Source organism: Mastomys coucha, unplaced genomic scaffold, assembly GCF_008632895.1.
Source record: "Mastomys coucha isolate ucsf_1 unplaced genomic scaffold, UCSF_Mcou_1 pScaffold8, whole genome shotgun sequence".
NCBI classification, from domain to species: Eukaryota; Metazoa; Chordata; class Mammalia; order Rodentia; family Muridae; genus Mastomys; species Mastomys coucha.
Window position 1 is genome coordinate 36,386,307 of NW_022196914.1, and position 6,037 is coordinate 36,392,343.

Consider the following 6,037-nt stretch of genomic DNA (forward strand, 5'->3'; position numbering starts at 1 on the left):
AACTTTTATAACACTTATTTTCATTGTTATAATATTTTATAAATTTTAAGGAATATGACAAAAAAGATTGCAGGTATTAAAGGGTGGTCTCTGGGAGAAGCAGTGGTACAAAAGGGAAACAAGAATGTGATTCAATTATATTTAATTTAAATATGTTTTTAAATGTTAACAAATTCAGATAAATTGAAATCATGTTCCTTTTCCCATCATAATGCAATAAAAGATTTTTTAAAAGAAAAGAAAAAGAAAAAAAAAGAAAGTATGGAAAATATGGTTACACTATTTATATGAAATTAAGTTACATATATTCAATCTACCCTAAAAAAGTGATTCAGGAATATACTCCATGGTTTTACTATGCATCAGAACAGATTATGGACATGTAGTGTTTTTAAATAAATTTATTTTTGTTTTCGGTAAAGTCATTCAAATTTCATTTTGCAAAACTGCCCCATAAATATATGGGGATACTTAGCATATCTGTCCCTTACTGCATATCACAATGATGATAATCATTCTGATGGACAAAATAACCCTATACTTTCTTTTTTACAAGGAATGAATTCCCATCTGTGCTGAGTTCACTGGCTGGTTTTAGGATAATGGATCAAGAAGTTAAAAGTCTCTTCCTTCTGTATAGAATGCACACCTTCTCTTGGCATCTTCTGAGATTATTTGGACAAAACCTTTCTTTAGGGAGTTTCTCCGTGGTCAATGACATAGATATAAGATTCTCAGTGACATCTTGAGGAGACTTCCTGGAACAAGAATGGAATTCATTTAGAAAACTCCCAAGCAGCCCCTAAGTGACTTACTAGCATAGCCAGTAAGTTGCAGTCTGTAGTTTTAACTGTCAGGATCTTTTCCCAAGATGCTAATGCTCCATGATAGCTCCATGGAAACTTAAGGATAGAAGTGATCTACTCTGTTAGAAATGGTAATGGAGTCGAGGGTAGAAAGGCTCAAGAAATCCCTGCCTGCATATCTTGCTTGAACACTATGAAGCAGCCCATGAAGATAACTATGAAGCCCCAAGACTCCAGGGAATACAATTTATAATTCTGGTTGTCTAGGCTGATGTACAGTTTTGTTTTATCAGTACGGAAATTACAATATACATTCCAGTCTAGAGTGTGTTCTCAGGTTCTTCAATGGTAGATAAAAATGGTACTTGAATTTAGAAACTCATACCTGCCTCCCTTTATTTTCAACACTTGGGTTTTTCCTGGTGGAAAAATGATACTTCTCTCCTAAAATTGTGCTCTAGGGTGAAAGGATGGGAATATGTACTGCCATTGTAGGACCCTAAACTATCTTAGATACTTATCAATGTTTCCTCCTACACTATTCTATGGCCTCTACCCACTTCTGACTACATATGTCAGTATCTGTAGCTGTTTATGTTAAAGGCATATATTTTAAAGATGGTTTACCATTGTTTTCTCTTAATCTCTCTCTTTTTTTGGATATTTTCTTTATTAACATTTCAAATATTATCCCTTTTCCTGGTTTCCTCCTCTCTCAGAAACTCCCTATCCCATCCTCCCTGCCCTTGCTTCTATGAGGGTATTCCTTCACCCACCCACCCACTCCCACCTCCCTGCAATTCCCTACACTGGGGCATCTATTGGACTTCATAAGACTAAGGACCTCTCCTCCCATTGATGCCTGACAAGGCCATCATCTGCTACTCATGCAGCTGGATCCATGTATACTCCTTGGTTGATGGCTTAATCCCTGGGAGCTCTGAAGGGTCTGGTTGGTTGATATTGTTGTTCTTCCTATGGGGTGCAAACCCCTTCGATCTTTCAGTCCTTTCTCTAACTCTTCTACTGGCACCCCACGCTCAGTCCAGTGGTTGGCTTCAAGCATCTGCCTCTGTATTTGTAAAACTCTGTTGTGGCCTCTCAGGAGACAGCCATATCAGGCTCCCTTTAGCAAGCATTTCTTGGGATCCACAGTAGTGTCTGGGTTTGATAACTATATATGGGATGAATCCCCAGGTGGGACAGTCTCTGGATGGTCTTTCCTTCAGTCTCTTCTATACTTTATCTCCATATTTGCTCCTGTGAGTATTTTGTTCCCCTTCTAGGAAGGACCTAAGCACTCATACTTTTGTCTTCCTTCTTCTTGAGTTTCTCGTGGTCTGTGAATTGTATCTTGGGTATTTGGAGCCTATAGGCTAATATCCACTTATGAGTGAGTGCATACCATGTGTGTTCTTTTGTGATTGGATTACCTCACTCAGGATGATATTTTCTTGTTCCATCCATTTGCTTAAGAATTTCATGAATTCATTGTTTTTAATAGCTGAGTAATACTTCATTGTATAAATGTACCACATTTTCTGTATCCATTCCTCTGTTGAGGGACATCTGGGTTCTACCCAGCTTCTGGCTATTATAAATAAGGCTACAATGAACATAGTGGAGCATGTGTCCTTATTACATGTAGAAGCATCTTTTGTGTATATTCCCAGGAGTCATATAAAGTGATATAGCTGGGTCCTCAGGTAGTACTATGTCCAATTTTCTGAGGAACTGCCAGACTGATTTCCACAGTGGTTGTACCAGCTTGTAATCCCACCAGCAATGGAAGAGTGTTCCTTTTTCTCCACATCCTCGACAGCATCTGCTGTCACTTGAGTTTTGGATTTTAGCAATTCTGACTGGTGTGAGGTGGAATCTCAGGGTTGTTTTGATTTGCCTTTCCCTGATGACTAAGGATGTTGAACATTTTTTTATTTTAATTAATTTATTTTTTTACACTTCATATTTTATTCTCCCCCCATCCACCCTCTGACTGTTCCACATCCCATGCTCCTCCCCACTCCCTGCCTCCACATGGATGTCCCCACCTCCCACCCCACCTCATCTCTAAACTTTCTGGGTTCTCCAGTCTCTTGAGGGTTAGGTGCATCATCTCTGAATGAACATACACTTGGCAGTCCTCTACTGTATGTGCATTGGGGGCCTCATATCAGGTGGTGTATGCTGCCTGTTTGGTGGTGCAGGGTTGGAGAGATCTCAGGGTCCAGATTAATTGAGACTGCTGGTCCTTCTATAGTATTGGCCTTCTTTTCCTCAGCTGCTTTCAGCCTTCTCTAATTCAACAACAGGGCTCAGTTGTTTCTGCCCATTGGTTGGGTGAAAATATCTGCATCTGACTCTTTCAGCTGCTTCTTGGGTCTTTTGGAGGACAGTCATGATAGGTCCCTTTTTGTGAGCACTCCATAGCCTCAGTAATAGTGTCAGGCTTTGGGACCTCCCTTTGAGCTGGATCCCACTTTAGGCCTATTGCTGGACCTTCTTTTCCTTAGGCACCTCTCCTTTATAATTCTTTTAGACAGAAACAATTATGGGTCAGAGTTGTGATTGTGGGATGGCAACCTCATCCCTCACTTGATGTCCTGTCTTCCTGCTGGAGGTGGGCTTTATAAGTTCCCTCTCCCTACTCTCTGGCATTTCATCTAAGGTCCCTCCCTTTGAATCCTGAGAGTTTCTCACCTTCGAGATTTCTGTTGCATTCTGGAGGGTCCCCCCCAACCTCCTATTTCCATTCTTTCTGCTGGCCCTCAGGGCTTCAGTCCTTTCCCTTCAGCCAATACCAGATCAGGTTCCCCTCCCCCCCCACTACCACTTTCCCTCCAAGGTCCCTCCCTCCTTAGGTACTTTTTGGCCATTTGATATTCCTCAGTTAAAAATTCTTTGTTTAGCTCTGTACCCCATTATTAAATAGAGTTGTTTGATTCTTAGGATTCTAACTTCTTGAGTTCTTTGTATATATTGGATCTCTCTATTGTCTAATTTTACAGTGACAGCTTGTGTATTTTGGTTTTTTTTTGTTTGTTTGAAATTCGGATGCATGCTTTTATGTTTCCATTCATGTACCTTCTGTGGTTATCTGTAGGTAGATTCAGAGGGATACCTGCAACAAAACTAAGATATGAAAATAAAACTGTGAGCTTTTATTTTGTAGTCATATTCTCAGCAATTAGCAATGTGAACGACTAATAATACTATGTTTGCTGTCAGTCCTTAGTAGTGTAGTTTCAAATCAGAAAGGAGAAGTTTTGACTGGAGTAGGAACTGTAGCAGCCGTACTCTCTGAGATCACTCTTCCCCCTCATGGAAAATATCCACTGCCAGCCCATTGCATGATGGGTAGGAAACAGTTGACCACACTGTACACAGAGGATTGATTCTGCTATGCCTTTTCTTACTTTTAAGGTTCAACAAAGGCAAAGCATGCTTTATTTTAATAAACTCACTTTCCCCTCCCCCTATATTCCCACTTTTGAAACTAATTGCCCACTTATTTCCCTTTTAGGTCTCCACATTAGCTCTTTTATAATTATTCTTTCCTTTTTAAAAATAGTAACAAATTTACCTATTAAATATTAAGGTTTACTGACAGCAAATCTCAGGCAGTAAGACGCTAAGTAAGAACTATGCTATGTGGTGACATTCTAGAGGGCTAGATTTCACTCTTTGTGGACCCTTCTCTTTCTATAATTCAAAGAAAAGGGCTTGAAAATTTGGTTTATTTTGGCATCTTTGGTTTGAAAGAGTTTGTTGTCTGTGTGTGTAAAAGTACTCACCATTCCAATTCTCTTTTATTTAAGAGACTCAGTAGAGTGACACCCTCATCTTAGTGTCTTTGTGACCAATTGTTTCAGTATAATGCATAAACTATTCTTCAGACCACCACCAAAATGAAAAGCTTAATTTAACATCTCTAGGTTTCCTTGCTCCGTAGACCCGACTTGATATTTTTATTTAGGAAGTGGTTGAAATCTGCTTAGGACTTTTTTTTTTTTTTTTTTTTTTTTTTTTTTTTTTTTTTTTTTTGCTTAATTCAACCTCTCCTATTAAAAAGCTTCACCAGGATATGTGTGTTGCTATTAATAAAGTAGCTGTTGTCCTTTGCATGGAGTTTCAACAGATAATTTGATTGACAACCCAGAAGAGGAGAAAACAAAATTCAGGATGAGGGCAGCATTAATTTGCAGAACAGGAATAAAACCATTTTATAACAGGGACAATGAGCACAGTGCTATGCTGCCTAGCTCAACTATTATGATGTCATCAGCTTGTCACAGTGCGTCTTCCATGAAACATTAGGATGATAACTAATTAATATCAATCTGGCCTCTGTCCAAGATTGAGTAACATGTCTGTTTCCAAGTAGTATCAACATGTCTTCCAGATGTGTCTGCTAGGTGTTATTATTAAAGTTTATACTTGGTTTAAAAGCAGATGTAGAAGAAGAACAAAGAATAATTGTGTCATTACAATATAAACTGAGATAGCTTTACTTTCTTGACAATTTTAATGGCATACATGAGATCACTAGCTGGGTTTAAAGTGTACTCAAGGATTTGGGAGAACTAAATAGTCTTGATGGTCAGTTTAGTCATTAGCATATATAACCATTAAGCGGTAGACTCCAAGAATTTCAGTGCTGACCTCAGAGCCACAAAGTTATGAACTCCAGTGCTCTAACTTGAATCACATCCATATTATTCACTGAGCCATTTCCCTAGCCCTCATTGTCTTTTGAGTGAATCAAATTACAATATATTATGAGTATAAATGAATAAAAAATGTCTGTCTGTGCTGGCGAGATGGCTCAGTGGGTAAGAGCACTGATTGCTCTTCCAAAGGTGTAGCCCGCACGGTCGTCTCGCCAGCAAGAAGACACGCGGACACTAGGTTCCTTCTGCAGCAACGTTTATTGTCCTCATCCGTAGGGAAAAAAGGGTCAAGCCAATAATCCGCACTGCTTATATACACCACAGTGCAGCGTGTCTTCCCACAGCGTGGCGTGTCTGCCCATGATTGGCTGTTCGTTCATTACCCTATGTAACGCCCCAGAATGGGCCGTGACTTTTCACTCTATGCACATGTGCAAACAATTCTCTACGCACATGCGCAAACAGTTGTTTACTAGGAGTTGACAGCGGAAGTGCCATCTTGCCATGGCGAATGTCTCTCCAGCTTCACCGCTCCCTACATCTCCCCCTTTTGTTTTAGTT